We start from the raw sequence: 17418 nt of genomic DNA, 5'->3' as shown, positions 1-17418 counted from the left end.
CTAGCCAAGAGTCTATCTAACATGCTCTTGAATTTTTTCAGGCATGAAGATTCCACATTTTCTCTAGGTAGCCTGCTTCAGTGCTGACCACCCTTAGGCAGAAAGTTCCTCCAGCCTAAATTTCCTCTATTGACATTGGTTCTAGTCCTGTCCCCTGTAACCATGGAGAAGAAAGAATCTGTCTCTGAGTTCTTTGTAATCACCACCTAGGCATTTGAAGATGCATATCTCCACTCAGTTTTCTCTTCTCCATACTAAATAATCCTAGAGCTTTTAGCCTTTCCACATCAGTCATGCTTCCCAGGCCTCTAATTAATTGTCACTCTCTGCCTGACTCTCTCCGATTTGTCTACGTCCTTGTTGTAGTGTAGGGCCCAAAACCGGACACAGTACTCCAGGTAAGGCCTCACCAGTGCTGAATAGTGGAAAAATCATTCTTATTTGCAAGAGGCACTCCTGTTAATACAAACAAGTATGCTGTTGGCTTTTGTTGAAATGAGAACACTGTTGGCTTATATTCAGCTTATGGTCTACTGTGGCCCCAAGTTCCACTTCTGCAATACCACAGCCTAGCTAGTCATTCTCCAGTCTGTATTTGTGCATGCAATTATTTTGCCTCAAGAGCAGGACTTTGCACTTGTCCTTTTTGATTTTCATCCTGTTGGCTTTGGACCATTTCTGCAGTCTATCCAGGTCATTCTGGATTTTACCCCTGCTCTCCAGAGTGCCTGCAGCTCCATCCAACTTGGTGTTATCTTCAAATTTGCCAGCCCCTGGGCCAACCCAGACCCAAGCAGGGATGCCAGTGATACTCACATACTGTCCATGAGTTCCTGGAGCTCCAGTCCTAGCCCCACCTTGCTAGCCAGGCTGGTGGCTTCACATCTTCCAGAGCAACTGGGGAAATGAGCAGTGGGTAGACTCCTTCCAGATGACCTGGGCCACATTCCAAGAGCTACTGGACTGACTGCACCCACACCTGGAGCAGCAGCCCACCATGTAGCCACCCCACTCCACAGAGACCCAGGTGGCCATCATGAGCCTCAAGCTCACCACACCCACCAGCCTGCAGTATATTGGCCACCTCTACAGCGTGGGCAACGTGACCACTGGGGAGGCCATCCTGGAGGTCTGTGATGCCCTCTAGGATGTGCTGGGTCATGCTGTGCTCTGAGTCACTGATACCCTTGGAGGTGGTGGCAGGGTTCAGGGCCCTGGATGGGACACAGATCCTCATCATCTGCCAGCCCCAAGGCAACTGCCCATGCTACAGCTGATGGGGCTTCCACTCAGTTGTGCTTCAGGAAGTGGTGGACCAGTGGGGCACCTTCACAAACATTAGCACCAGCTAGGCTGCTAGCACCCACAATGCCTGGGTCTTCCAGAACTCCAGCCTGCCACCCCTGATGGAGAGAGGGCACTTTGTGCCCAGTGTTTCAGACCTGCAGCTGAGTGATGTGACTCTCACCCCTCCTCACTGGGGATCCTACCTACCCACTGCTGTTATGACTCGCATGGCCCTGCACCAGCCAGCCTGACACACGCCAATTCCATTTTAACAGGTGACTGGGTCGGAGCCATTCGCTGATAGAGTGCATCTTCAGCTACCTGAAGAGGTACCCTCACCATTTTCCTGAAGGTCGTGGAAGCCAATATCCCCCCAGGTCATCTGTGAGGCCTGGGAGGAGCTCTTCCATGAGACCTGGATGGAGGAGATGCAGCAGTGAGAGGATGCCTGGCAGAAGGAGTTAGGGGCTCACCCAGTGAGCTAGGGGTTCACCCAGAGATGAGGGTGGCTGCTGTTCTGGCTGCACTGACAGCTCCCCTTCTTCCATCACGGTCCCAGTGCCAGCAGTGTCTGTGTGGTGCTGGTCCTGCTGCAGGCAGCTGCCCCTCAGGGGCCACATGGCACCTCAGTAATTGGTGTGGGCGGCTTGGGGGGGCAGCCGCTGTAGGACCTAGTGCAGGGGCAGGGACAGAGTGTTACCTGTCAGCTCTGTGTTCTTGGGGAACCCTGGCTCAGTACCCAGCCTATATGACTTAAAGGACTCACCCCTCCACATCATCACCACCTCTGCCTGAACTGGAACTGATCCTAAACCTCTCCCAGACAAATGTGATAGGAGTAAGGCAACTCCCTTAGTCTCATTTACATCGAAGATGGGACAGGGAGGCACCTTCATTAGCATTCAGACTGGAGAACAGAGATTCCAAGGCAAGGACCACAGTGAACTCTGGGACCAGAGAAGCAGGTGAGCACTGCATGATGGGGGATCTTTGCTCCAAATGCTAATCAACCCACCTTGTCTGCACACATCCAGCTCAGCATTTATCACACCAATTTGAGTGATGACTCCTATATCAGTACCCAAAACACTGAGTCTGCCTGTTTGCATTGCAAGCGAGCTCCGAGTAATAGCCGCCCATAGCCACGGCTGATCAGCTCCTCTTGTCCAGCATAACAAAATAACTCTGGTATACTCCCTTGAGCCATCATTTACCTGTAAACAAACCTAGTGCTATCCCTTGAACCATTGGTGTTTCTCTACAAAAACCCCTACCCAAGCTCAAGTTTCTGTTCTGGGGCTTGGATCCAAATGCTGCACCAGTTCCAGTGGGACTTCACTGTCTCCTTTTCTGCCTGGAATACCTCCAATGATTGTGCTGGGGGCTCTGCCTGTCTCAAGCGCTCCGGACCTGAAACTGAACAGCTTTTCTGCAAGGTCCAACAAACACCTGGAACCTCAACTGGTTCAAGCTTCACGGAGTGGTGAGATCCCAACTCTCTCTCTCCCTCTCTCTCTCTCCCTCTGTTTAAGCACACTTTCTAAGCCTCAGACACAATTTAATCTCTCTCTCTCCTTCTCTCTTACTCCAGGCATTACTGCCACAAGGAGTACATTGATAGAATTGCAGAGACCCCAGAAATGTAACTCTAATAAATAAGCACACCCCAAAGGGACAGACAGATCTGGTAACAGGGGCCCTGGCTGCTGCAGGTGGCACTGAACTTCAGCCCAAGCCCACTGGGGGGCTTGTTGTTTGGCAGCGGGTGGCTGCCAGAGGGCAGATGGCACCAGGGGCAGAGACTGGGGAGCACGTGGCATAAAGGGAACCACCAAGTCTAGGACAGTGTCCAGCACTGTGCCTCTCCTCAAGGGCCAGAAGCCTGTTCCAGAATGCGCAGTCTTTACCATCCTTCTTCCACAGGCCCACAAGTCTGCTAGCCACTCTTCTGCCACAGTGACAAGCCAATCCAGTAGGGCAGCCAGTAGTGGCAGTGGCACAAAGGTGGCAGCATCCCTGAGGGTGCATCCCCAGGTGGCTGGTGCCCCTCCCCCGTGTGCAGCTGCTGGTCCTGCAGAGCCAGGGGAGAGAGGCTTTTTGTGAGAGTTTGCAACATTTCAAAGATAATATGCACAATACCAAGGGGCTGTGCACTGCCCAGCCTTGGGATTTGTTCGTGAGCAGGTACCCAGGGATTATAGGCAGCCTCAGGCTGATCCATTTGTCCAGTTTCTTTTGCAGGGGCAGGTGGCCCACTTGGCATTTGCCACAGACAGCATGCCTTCCCAATCCCCTACCCAGGCCAGACTAGGGCTGGCTTCTGGCTGTACCTGCCATGGCTGCCAGTTCCTCCACTTTTCCTCCTTCAGGCCAGGCAGTTTGCTCCGGTGGTACCAGGGCCATGCCAGCCCAGATCAGGGGGTGAGGGGTTCCCACCTGGCTAGTTGCTATTGCAACTTCTTTTTGTTTCAGCCTGTATGTTTTGCTGGCAATTTTGGCCATGATTAAAGGTCTGGTAAATTTGGACCAGAATTAAAAGCCTGTCACAGTCTGGTGCAGAGTAGGACCTGGCACATTTTGTTGTTTGGTCCAGGCCTCAACAAAAAATAGGTATACCCCCCCTTTTATTGTTTTACAGCTGTTGTGTCTCAGCTTAGGTGTGTAGCTGAGACTTGCTGTATGTTTATGTTTTTTGAGTTCTGTGGGTTGAGACTAGGAATTTTGGAGAGCTTCAGTATGCTGACTGGAGCCACTAGTTACCCCCTCAGAGCCATGCAGAAGTGGAGATCAATGCCTACAGCTTCCTAGGGAGCAAAATGGGACCCCTTGCACTGCAGAAGAACCTTCACTCACTAGCAGCTCACCAAGGTGCATTTGATGTTTCTTTTGCTTTCTTTGCCTTTGTATCCCATAATAAACCTATATCCTTTTGTGTTTACACTGCTGGTGTGGAGGTGGTTTTGTTTATGTGGGACACCCCAGGAATCCTAGATTTCTGGGTGGGATCTCAAGCCATAGAAAAAACTTATTGGGTACTTTGAAATTTGAACCTGGTCCTTGTTGCTGACTGGTGCTGAAAAGAAGGATTCCAATGAAAATCTTCAAGAAAGGAGACAGGTCAAACTGTGGAAATTATAGAGGGATCACCTTGTTATCCATCACAGGAAAGATAATTACAAGAATCCTCCTGAACCATCTCCTTCCACTTGCTGAAGAGCTTCTCTCAGAATCTCAGTGCAAGTTTAAGGCATTGAGAGGGACAACCAATGTAATCTTCACTGCTTGCCAGCTTCAGGAAAATACTGGTAACAACATAAACCTCTCTATATGTCCTTCTTTGACTGCACAAATGTCTTCAACTTCCACATGTGCTCATAAGTGCCTCAGTCTTGATAGAGGATGATCATGGTAGGAGTGACCACCCCCTATAGTTGGCATAGATCTTGTGGGGGAGCACCTACAAAGGCTAAATATCTACAAGTCAGTAGGACCAGATGAATTACACCTGAAGGTGCTAAAAGAACGGGCTGATGTCATCGGATGACTGATGGCAAAGTTATTTGAAGACTTGTGGCACTTGGAAGAGGTCCCAGAAGATTAGAAGAAGGCCGATGTGGTGCCCATCTTTAAGAAAGGGAGAAAGGAGGACCTGGGAAATTATAGGCCAATAAGTTTGAGCTCAATCCCTGGTAAAATCCTGGAGAAAATTATCAAAGATTCCATTACAGACAGGCTAGCAAAAGGCAGTATTCTGAAGGATAGCAAACACGGCTTTGCTATGGGTAGGCCATGCCAGACAAATCTCATTTCCTTCCATGATCAGGTTACTTACCACCTACATAGGGGAAATGAGGTTGATACTATACACCTGTACTTTAAAATGGCCTTTGACCTGGTTTCCCATGAAGTCCTCATGAAAAAATTGGGAAAATGTAGCCTCAACTACTTTATGGTCTAGTGGCTAGGTAACTGGCTCCATGGTAGGGCTCAGAGTACTGATTGATGGAACTGAGTCATCATAGCAGAGGGTGACCAGTGGTGTCACTCAGGGTTCAAGACTTGGAGCAATGCTTTTCAACATGTTCATCAACTATTTGGATTTGGGTATTAAAAACAAATTAGCAAAGTTCACTGACAACACCAAACTGTGGAGGAGCAATACAGGACGACCTGGAGAGGCTCACAAGGTGGGCAGGCCTCAATCTGATGTTGTTTAATACAAAGAAATGTGAAGTGCTCCATCTGGGGAGAAATAATCCACAACACACTTACAGGCTCAGCAGTGCTACATTTGCTAGCACCACATCTAAGCAAGACCTGGGTGTCACGATATACAACAAAATGAACATGAGTCTCCAATGCAATGCTGTAGCTGGAAGAGCTAATCAAACATTGACATGCATCTACAGAGGCATCTCAAGCAAGGCTAAGGATGTCATCCTCCCTCTCTACTCAGCTTTGGTGAGACCGCAGCTGGACTTCTACATCCAGTCCTGGGCACTAAACTTCAGGAAGGATGTGGAGAAGCTCAAGAGAGTCCAAAGGAGGGCCACATGCATGATTAGAGGCCTAGAGACTAGGTCATATGTGGAAAGGTTGAAAGACTTGGGATTGTTCATCCTAGAGAACAGAAGACTCAGAGGGGACTTGGTAACAGCCTGCAAGTATATTATGGGCATACATCAGGGCCTGGGGGAGAATCTGTTCACCAAGGCCCTGCAGGGGAGGACAAGAAATAATGGGCACAAGCTGATTGAGGATTGCTTCAGGCTAGACATAAGGAAAAACTTCTTTACAAGTCAAGTGCCAAGGGTTTGGAACAGAAGTGGTACAGTCACCCACCCTGGCGATCTTCAAAAAGCATCTTAATGCCCATCTTGCTGGGGTCATCTGATTCCAGTTGCTTGTCAATTAAGCAGTACCAGTTGCTTGTCAGTTAATTGAGGCTGCTGGAGTGTGGCAGTTGCCACACTCCAGCAGCCTCCTGCATCTCATGTATCAGTGTAAAACAAGCTTCAGTTCAAGTGCCCCCACTGCCATTTTTAAGTGCAGGGACACTGATACATGAAATGCACTGTTACATTTCAGAGCTATTATAATTAAAGCACAACTGCCCTCACCTCTGGAGCATGTGTAAAAGTGCTCATTGGTTTCAGCAAGGATTCTGGCATTTGTGCACCATCTGCCAATTTGATGTAGAGGATTTTCAGAGGCACCATTGCTGATACCTTTCCAGACTCTTGAAATGACAACACTACGTCACCCACATTTCACATCAACAGAGGAAAGTGAGGATGATGACAGTATTGTAGACCTAGAACTTGATGTCTCTCCAAAGATTGCAATAAATAAAGACACACCAAAGCAATTTCCCACAGAGGAGGTACACCGGATCCTGTGCTGAATCTCCTTGTCAATTTTCAGTTTCTGAGAGTGGTCGCTACTGAGGTAAGGGAAATGCATGACTATGTCCAGGGTCTTTCCCTCAATGGTAACTTGGGAAGGGAGGTCACATTCATAGTCCAGGACAGGCTGACAGACCACTTCAATGTTTTTGATGTTGACAGAGAGGCCCAATGTTCAGTAGGCTTCTCTGAAAAGATCCAGTGTGATCAGGAGGTTTTCTTCAGTGTGCACAAGGACAGCACAGTTGTCAGCATACTGAAAGTCAAGGATGGTTATTTTGCATACTTTGGTCATTGAGTGAATACATCTCAGATTGAAGAGACCTCCACCTACTCAGTATTCAGTGTCAATTCCAGAAGGAAGGCAGTCCTCAATGAAAATCAGGATGAGTATCAAGTGAATGGAGAACAGTTGGAGCAGTGATGCATCCTTTCTTGACCCCAGTTCAGGTGACAAGTGGATCTGTCTTCAGTCCACTATAAAGAATGGTCACAGTCATCTGGTCATGAAGAAGCATCAGGACCTTGATGTAGTTTTCAGGACATCCAAATCTGGCCAGCACTTTTAACAGGGTTTCTATGATTGATGGAACTGAAGTCCTTAGTAAGGTCAATGAAAGCCATATACAAGTTCTGATGTTGTTCCTGACACTTTTCTTGGATCTGGCAGGCAACAAGTATCATGTCAGTTGCCCCAAGGGATGGTCTGAAGCTACACTGAGATTCTAGCAGGACTTCCTCAGCAAGAGGTAGAAGACAGTTCAGGAGGATGCAGGAGAAGATTTTCCCTGCTGTGGAAAGGAGGGCAATGCTTCAATAGTTTCCACGCACAAAACTTATCTCCTTTCCTGAAGATAGTTACAATGTTGGCATCCCTCAGGTCCACAGGGATCTTTTAGTTGTTCTAAATTCAAAGAATAAATGAGTGGAGTCTTAGTACTAGTTGCTTGCCACCAGCTTTGTAGATTTCAGCAGGTATGCCATCCAGTCCAGTAGCCTTGTTTTTCTTGGTTTTCTTGATGGCATGCCAGATGTCTTCTAGGAGGGGAGGGTTGGCACATGATCCTCTTCTAGTGTGTTGGGGGATGGACTCGATGACTGTATTCCAGTATTACCAATGCCACCATGACAAAAATCATGAGACAAACTCTTTAAAAAATCAAGAGATTGGCATGTAAATCATGAGATGCTATTTTTGAAGTGTTTGTATAGGTGTGTGGGAGGGTACTTGTGAAGGTGTGAGTGGGTTGTGGGTGTGTGTGTTCAGTTTGAAGCCCCTGGGATCCCTACATACCCTCGCAGGATGTGGGGTACTGTGGGTCAGGACTGAGAGGCAGAAGCAGGTTGGGCTGTGCCTTGGGAGTGAGGAGCAGACAGACACATAGAGACACAGACAGCACCCAGCTGGTAAGTGAAAGGGAAGCAGAAGCAGGGGGTGGGGGGCAGACATAGGCCCCCATGGTGAGGGAGGGAGTGGAGCAGAGGCTGGGGTGAATGGGGTGCCAGGGCCTTGATGGGGCCCACCAGGGGGAAAGCCCTGCTGGACCACGTCCTGGCCGCAGGCAATGACCTGGTGAGGGGACTCCAGGTCCTCAACCACCTGGGAGATAGTGATAATTGCCTACTGGAAATCACCATCCGGTGCAGAGTGGCAAGGGCCTGCAGCAAGGCAGTAGCCCTTGACTTCAGGAGGGCTGACTTCAACGAGTTGAGGAGGTTGGGAGGAGAGGCATTGCAGTCCTGGAGAGTAGGGGAACTAGGTGTCCAAGACGAGTGGTCGTTCCTTAAAGAGACAACCCTCTGAACCCAAGGGGTGACAGTCCCAACATGAGTCAAAGAGGGCAAGAGTTCTCAAAAGCCCCCTTGGCTCACCAAAGGCATTCAGGAACATCTGAAAGCCAAAAAGGAGGCTACATCCAGTGGAAGTGAGGAGCTATCACCAAAGAGGATTATACCTCCATAGCAAGAGTCTGTAGGGAGACTGTTAGGAAGACTAAGGTGGAGATGGCACTAGGGCTAGCAACAAGGATCAAGGACAACAAAAAATCCTTTTTTAAATATGTAGGGAGTAAAAAGAAGGCACCAGGCAATGTAGGGCCCCAGCAGGATATGCCTGGCAATCTGGTGTTTGCACCAGATGAAAAAGCAGACCTTTTTAACAAATTCTTTGCCTCCATTTTTCTGAGCAGGCACTCAGGGATCCCACTGGGATTCAGGACAGAATCAGAAGTAACTACACCAGGCCTAGGGTAAGGGAGGACCGAGTTAAGGGAATTCTGGATGGTCTGGACATGTTCAAATCAGCAGTCCAGATGCTCTCCACCCTAGGGTACTGAGGGAATTGGCAGGGGTCATTGCAGGGCCCCTGGCACAGCTTTATGAGCACTCATGGTGCTCTGGTGAGGTGCCAGAAGACTGGATGAAGGGCAGTGTGGTCCTCATTTTCAAAAAAGGGAGGAGGGAGGACCCAGGCAACTATAGGCCCATTAGTCTTACTTCGATCTTGGGGAAGCTCTTTGAAAAAATTATCCAGGAGCATATTTGGGAGGGATCAGCAGCAGGGAGGATGCTCAAGGGCAACTAGCATGAGTTCTTTAAGGGCAGGTCCTGTCAAACCAACCTAATTGCCTTCTGTGTTCAGGTCACAAAATCATTGGATGAAGGTGTCACGGTGGATGTAGTCTTTCTGGACTTCAGGAAGGCCTTTGACACTGTCTCCCACCCCATTCTCATTACAAAACTAGGCGACTGTGGCATTGATGGCTACATAGTCAGATGGGTTGCAAATTGGCTAGGGGCCTGTACCCAGAGAGTGGTGGTGGATGGATCATATTCAAGCTGGAGGGAGGTGAGCAGTGGAGTCCCCCAGCGCTCAGTCCTCGGGCCTGTACTGTTCAATCTCTTTATCAGCGACTTGGATGAGGGGGTGAAAAGTACCCTGTTCAAATTCGCTGAGAAGACCAAGATTTGAGGCAAGGTGGGCATGCTAAAAGGGAGGAACAGGATACAACTGGATCTGGAAAGGTTACAGGGGTGGGTGGATGTGAATAGGATGGGATTCAATACTGACAAGTACAAGGTACTGCACTTGGGCAGGAAGAACCAGCAGCATACCTATGGGCTGGAGAACTCCCTTCTCGAAAGCACAGTGGCAGAAAGAGATCTTGGAGTCATTATTGATTCCAAAATGAAAATGGGCCGCCAATGTGAGGATGCAGTCAGCAAGTCTAACCGCACCTTGTCATGTATCCACAGATGCATCACAAACAGGTCCAAGGAGGTGATCCTCCCCATCTATGCAACACTGTTCAGGGCACAGCTGGAGTATTGTGTCTAGTTCTGGGTGCTGCACTTCAGGAGGGATGAGGCCAGCATTGAGAGGGTCCAGAGTAGGGCCACTCACATGATCAGGGGGCAGCAGGGCAGGCCCTGTGAGGAGAGGCTACGGGACCTGAACCTGTTCAGCTTTCACAAGAGAAGGCTGAGAGGGGATCTAGTGGACCTCTATAAACTTACCATGGGAGACCAGAGGGGAATGGGTGAGACCCTGTTCCCCCAAGCGCCTCCAGGAGTAACAAGGAATAATGGCCACAAGTTGTTAGAAAGTAGGCTCGGGCTAGACATCAGAAGGCACTACTTCACAGTCAGGGTGGCCAGGATCTGGAACTAGCTTCCAAGGGAAGCGGTGCTGGCTCCTACCTTAGGGGTCTTTAAAAGGAGGCTTGATAACTACCTAGCTGGGGTCATATTAGTTTAACTTAGTAGAGGTCATATGAGCCCAGTATTCATTCCCGTCCAGGGCAGGGGGTTGAACTTGATGATCTGCTCAGGTCCCCTCCAACCCTACATCTATGAATCTATGAATGACTCCAAGATCCTTTTCTGCTGCTGTGCTTTTGAGAAGGTCACCCTCAGCCTGTAAGTGTGTTGGTGGTTCTTTTTGCACTTGTCTTGGTTGAACTGCATCCTATTTCATTCCGCCCATTTTTCAAACCTGTTCAGATCCACCTGGATCCATTCCCTAGCCTCTGGTGTGTTAACCTTGCCCCATAATTTGGTATCATCTGCAAACATGGACAGGGTGCTCTCCACGCCCTCGTCTAAGTCACTGATTAAGACATTGAATAGCATTGGTCCAAGGACCAAGCGTTGCGGGACTCCATTGCCTACATCTTTCCAGGTTGATATTGACTCATCCACCACCACTCTCTGGGTGTGACCCCTAAGCCAATTTGCCACCCACCTGTTGTATAATCATCTACATCGTAGCCTGTCACTTTATTTACAAGACCAGAATGATGTTGCATCTCACTAGTTCTCTGGAGATGACGGTTTTCCTGGTAATTCATTGTCTTGGTTATCTATCAAGGTGCAAAAATTTCATGTTGAAAAAATCATTACATTATGATGTTTTTAACCATGGGGAAGGTGATCTTGCTAAGCATTGTTATCCACTTAGGACCGGATAAGACAGCCCAGGTCAGGGGCAGACAATTATTTGGGCTGGAGGGCCACTTAAGGAATTTGGGAGAGCTGTTGAGGGCTGGGGGGGAGTGGGGAGGGCAAGCAGGGAAATGCCAGTTGATCCTATCCAACCAGCCAGCTGATGCTAGGAGCCTGAGGAGAGAGAGCTGCACCCTGCGTTGCTTTGGCTTGTTGCAGCTGGGGCCAGGCTGGGCATGCAGTGCACAAACTATTCTTCTCTCCTGCATCCATCCCCCTTCCTCACCTAGCTTCCTGTTTCATAGATTTCATAGACATCAGGGCTGGAAGGGACCTCGAAGAGCATCTGTTTTCTTGGGCAGAGACCGGGACTTCCCCACCGTGATGCAAGACGGACTTGAGGGGAATGCCTCCAGACCTCAGGTTGGGGAGGACCAGGTTAGAGAGCTTCTGGAGGGGCTGGATGTGTTCAAATCAGCGGGTCCAGATGGTCTCCACCCCAGGGTCTTGAGGGAGCTAGCAGGGGTTATTGCAGGGCCCTTGGCACGGCTTTATGAGCGCTCGTGGTGCTCGGGCCAGGTGCCGGATGATTGGAAGGTAGCCAACGTGGTCCCCATCTTTAAAAAAGGGAGGAGGAAGGACCTGGGCAACTACAGGCCCATCAGTCTTACCTCAATCCTAGGGAAATTCTTTGAGAACATCATCATGGAGCACATCTGTGATGGGCCAGCCTCAGAGATGATGCTCAAGGACAACCAGCACGGTTTCATTAGGGGGAGGTCATATCAGACCAACCTGATTGCCTTTTATGATCGGGTCACAAAAGCCTTGGATGCAGGTGTTGCCGTGGATGTAGTCTTTCTGGACTTCAGCAAGGCTTTTGACACCGTCTCCCTCCCCATCCTCATTAAGAAATTGGGTGACTGCGGCATTGATGCCTACACAGTCAGATGGATTGCAGATTGACTGAAGGGTTGTACTCAGAGGGTGGTGGTGGATGGGTCATATTCGACCTGGGGAGAAGTGGGCAGCGGAGTCCCCCAGGGCTTGGTCCTTGGGCCCGCGCTGTTCAATCTCTTTATCAGCGATTTGGATGACGGGGTGAAAAGCACCCTGTTTAAATTCGCTGATGATACCAAAATTTGGGGTGAGGTGAGCACACTAGTAGGGAAGGAAAGACTGCAGCAAGACTTGGATAGGTTACAGGGGTGGGCTAGCAAAAACAGGATGTGCTTCAACACTGACAAATGCAGGGTGCTACACTTGGGCTGTAGTAACCAGCAGCACACTTATAAGATGGGAAACTCCCTTCTTGAGAGCACAGAGGCAGAAAGGGATCTTGGAGTCATTATTGACTCCAAGATGAACATGGGCCGACAAGGCGAGGTCACGGTTGGCAGGACTAACCGGACCTTGTCGTGCATCCACAGGTGCATCTCTAGCAGGGCCAAGGAAGTGATCCTCCCCCTCTGTGCAACACTGGTCAGGCCACAGCTGGAGTACTGTGTCCAGTTCTGTGCGCCCCACTTCAGGAGGGATGTGGACAACATTGAGAGGCTCCAGAGGAGGGCCATCTGCATGATCCAGGGACTACAGGGCAGACCCTACAATGAGAGACTGCGGGACCTGAACCTGTTCAGCCTTCACAAGAGAAGGCTGAGGGAGGACCTGGTGACAGTCTACAAACTCACTAGGGGGGACCAGCAGGGTTTGGGAGAGACCTTGTTCCCCCTAGCGCCCCCCATGGTAACAAGGAAGAAGTTGTTCGAGAGAAGGTTCAGACCAGACATCCAAAGGTGCTACTTCACAGTCAGGGCGGCTAGGATCTGGAACCAACTTCCAAGGGAAGTGGTGCTGGCTCCTACCCTGGGGGTCTGTAAGAGGAGGCTTGATGCCTACCTAGCTGGGATCATTTGAGCCCAGTTTTTTTTTTCTCCTGCCCTGGTAGGGGGTCGGACTTGAAGATCTATAAGGTCCCTTCCGAACCAACTTCTATGATTCTAGGTCAGCCCCCTGCCCCAGGGGCAGGAAGTTAGCTAGGGTCAAAGGATCCCAGCAAGATAAGCATCCAAATGTTTCTTGAATGAGCCCGGAGTAGGTGCCTGCACCACTTCTGGAGGGAGTCTATTCCAGGTCTTGGGGGCTTGGACAGTAAAGAAATGTTTTCTTATGTCCAGTCTAAAATGATCTTTGAGGAGTTTGACTGTTGGTCCTTGTTTTTTCTTGGGGCAGTCTGGTGAACAGACATTCTCCCAGATCCTGATGCACACCCCTTATGTACTTATAAGCAGCCACCAGGTCACCCCTGAGCCTGTGCTTTTCCAGGCTGAAGTGTCCCAAGGTTCTCAGCCTCTCTTCATAAGGCCTATTCTCTTGTCCTCTGATCATGCATGTGGCTCTCCTCTGGACTCTCTCAAGCTTCTCAACATCCTTCTTGAATTGTGGAGCCCAGAATTGGATGCAGTACCCCAGCTGTGGCCTCACCAAGGCCGAGTACAGTGGGAGGATGACATCCTGAGATTTACTTGAGAAGCGTCTATGGATTCAAACCAGAGTATTGTTTGCTTTACCAGCTGCGATATCACATTGGTGGCTCATGTTCATCTTGTGGTCAATCATGACCCCCACTTTCTTTCAGCAGTGGTGCTAGCAAGCATAGCACTGCCCAGCCTATAAGCATGCTGCAGGGTTTTTTCCCCCGAGGTGAAGTACCTTACATTTGTCGATATTGAACATCATCAGGTTTATATCACCCACTTACTAAGTCTATCCAAGCCAGCCTTGATCACTAGCCTGTCCTCAGGTGTGGACACTATGCCCCAAAGTTTAGTGTCATAGATGAACTTAGCCAGTGCGCTTCTGACACCATTGTCAACATCATTGATAAAGATATTAAAGAGAACCAGTTGAAGGACAGAGCACTGGGGGATGGCACTGGTCACAGAGTGCCATAACAATTTGCTACCATCAACCACTACACTCTGGGTCTGACCTCGGAGCTAATTTCCCAGCCATCAGACTGTGGTATAGCCGAGGCCACAGTTGGCCAAGTTTTCCATAAGGAGGTCATGGGACACCAGATCAAAAGCTTTTTCAAAGTCCAGATATATGATATCAATCTCTTCTCCCTTGTCTAGGTGATATGTCACCTAGTCATAGAAGGAGATGAGATTAGTCAGGCAAGACCTACCCATGAGAAACCTGTGCTGGCTATCCCTCAGGATGTTGCCCTCAGCCAACTTATCCAGAAGGGTCTCCTTGATAATTTTCTCCAGAATCTTACCAGGGATTGAGGTCAAACTGATTGACCTGTAATTCCTGGGATCTAATTTCTGCCCTTTCTTGAAGATGTGTACCACATTGGCCTTCTTCTAGTCTTTAGGTACTTCACCTGAGCACCATGAGTTTTTGAATATTGTTGCCAATGGTTGAGCTATGATACCTGCTAGCTCCTTGAGTACTCTAGGGTGTAATCTGTTAGGAGCAGCAGACTTGAAGGTGTCCAGCCTCTCAAGGTGATCCTTTACTAGATCAACGCTGATGCCGGGTAGAAATACGCCTTCACCTTGGCCATCCCACATCCTACTAGGCAGGGTGGTCCCACTGGACTGGTGAAAGACCGATGCGAAGTACCCATTAAGTAGATTGGCCTTTTCCTGGGTGTCAGTTATCAGCTGTTCCGTTTGGTTCAGCAGAGGTCCAGTATTACCCTTGCTTCTTTTCCGACTCCTTACATATCTGAAAAAGGACTTTTTGTTATCCTTGATATATGAATCCAGATGGAGCTCGGTTGCAGCCTTGGCTTTCCTGATCCAGTCCCTGCAGGTATGGACCAGTGGAGTAGTCCTCCATGGTAGCACTTCCAGCCTTTCAGTCTTTATAAGTCTCTGTTGGTGCTGCATGGTCTTGATGTTGCAGCTGCTGGCAGCCAGGCCCACACAAGACAGAGTGAAATGCAGTGTGCCAAGTATCCATTCCATTTGCCCACCACAACAAGCCACTGTCACTACATCTCACCAGGAAAATCAGTGGCAGCTGCCTCAGTCCAAGCCCCCCTTGCAGCTAGCATGGATTCACTTCCTAGTGGCACTATAGTAGCAGTAATGGATCTTCACAGTTGGTGGGCTGGTGTGTGGGATGGCTACTTGGCATGCTGAAGCACACCCTGCCCCATGCAGACTTGGCTGCCAGCGGCCACAGTACCAGGACTTCTCAGCACCAGAGGAAGTTGGGTGGGACGGGAATGGATGCAATGGGGGGATGGGTGGAGGAGACTGGGTGCTGCATGCTGTGCAGCCCAGGCCGGACTCCTGTTTCCATCACCTCCAGTCCATTGCTTGAAGGCAGGGGCAAAGCATAGGGGTTGCTGCCGGTGGCACCCGTGAGATCAGCTGCAGGGGGCTCCCCCCCACAACCTTGAGATCTACTGCGGGGGACCCCACCCCATGGGCAGTGAGATTGGCCCCACCAGGCACTCCAACTACGGAGGCATTAGTTGCCAATGACACAATCTCAACAAGATGGAAATCTGGGTTCAGTGGCAAGGGAGAACCTAGACAACAGGAGACCTCCATCTTTCTGCAAACTTCTTCCATCGTTATAGACACTGAGACCCTGATATCTTCTTTTCCTTGATCCACCATTGAGGACTCGAGGTTGGACTGTGGTTTGTCTGGAACCTCCCCTCAAGCCTGTTCACCATCGGTGACCTTGCCAGGAGTGTAAGACTCTGGACACCATGGCTCTGAGGATCATTGGGACACACAAACCTGTCCACCACTATAAGGTCTCAGTCCATGGAGAGGGGCATGAATGTATATGGCAGAATCATATACATAACTCTGTACTGTCTCCTAGGGTCTTGACTTGGTTTCTTTCTTGTTTGTTCATGACTGTTCTTAATCTAAAGCAAAGTCCTTTGTATAGCCAGTGTCTGGATACTCTGCATGCCAGCCCTTATAGTGCTTTATTCTAATTGTGATCAGAGTGAGGAGGGGGGTCCCTACACAAAAGTTACATTAGAGGAGATCAGAGCTGGCTACTGCCTGAACAGGGGCTAACAAGTGGGCTGACCCAGTGCTCCAAGGTACTTACATGAGAACAATAGCTGCTTTCTAAAATGACCGGAGTGTCATCGTCAGCCTTGGGGGGGTGGGGAGGGAAAGAAGGGCGGGACAGGGATTGAGAAAGGAAGTCTTTGAATCCAGATAATTTTTTGTGTGTGACATAAAGCTTCTGTAGACAGAAAGTGCAATCCTTCTGCATGATCCCCAGAGAAAACCAGATATTACAGTGTCTTAAGTATGAATCTGTTTGACACTGGGATCAGACGACTGCAAACCAGTGGTGACTGAATGAAGACCCAGGCCAAAACCTTTAACAAGAAGTCTGCATATACCTGGCTAAAGGGCTGAATGAGCTGCTTTCTGAAGTTAAGCGCTGCTGCTGTCTTTGCCATTTAGCAGCTATCTCAAGCAAAGCACTAGTATGAAGAAAGGCTATCCTGTGCCTGTGGCCCTAGACAGGAAATGCTTTGAGCTGCTGCTGGGGTGGTGATTCAGGGCCAAGAATATTTGCTGCAATCCTCAACCTATTTTTCTTCATAACTCATTAGTGACCTATCCCAATTCCTGCCCACATGTTCCTTATCTGGAAGTGGACCAGCAATGTTGTGCAGCACATGGATTGCAGGACTGTAAGATCTTTGTATGGCTCCCCTGATCCTTCCTGCTGTTTGTCTGAGTTCTGGCATGTTTTTGCAACACCTGACCTGACTTGCAACATTGTCACATAAACCATTGTCATGGGTGCTTGCTGATTATTCCTGGGGGGCCTTCCTGGCTTGATGTAGGTTTAGTGCACTGTTCGTTCTCTTTGCACTTCATTCATGATAGATGAATGGAGGGAAGGAGGGATGGCACAGTTTGCCCATATGATAGTACATGTTCCATACTGTATACTGAATGGTCATTACCTAGGGTGCACTCTGGGCTCCATGTGAGCCTGAATGTTCATTCCTGACCCAAATGCCTGGGGAGTGGAACCATCCAACACAAATGAATCCCACATGGGAGTGAACTGCTTGGAATATCCCAAAGCCATGCCTTAGGCCTTTGTAACATGAGCAGCTCTAGGAATTATTTTTTCAATTACAAGTTTTTACTGTATTTTAGGTAAACATATAAGTAAAGCTGCTGCAGGGAAAATGGGATGCAGTAGATGCAGTGGTCCAGAAAGGACAAAAGATGAACTAAAAGTGGCAAAAGCAGAGCAGGGAAAAACT

The 17418-nt window shown here is 49.2% G+C and overlaps 1 pseudogene; it reads left to right on the top strand.

Moving 5' to 3' along the window:
* The first annotated feature begins 1036 nt into the window (after window positions 1-1036).
* LOC149856483 (uncharacterized) overlaps window positions 1037-17418 on the top strand; it is a 57677-nt pseudogene continuing 41295 nt past the window's right edge.

This window comes from Crocodylus siamensis, chromosome 10 (assembly GCF_052110815.1).
Source record: "Crocodylus siamensis isolate JL-2025a chromosome 10, ASM5211081v1, whole genome shotgun sequence".
NCBI lineage: Eukaryota > Metazoa > Chordata > Crocodylia > Crocodylidae > Crocodylus > Crocodylus siamensis.
Note: the sequence above shows the minus strand (reverse complement) of the source record. Positions and strands in the feature narration are given on the sequence as shown.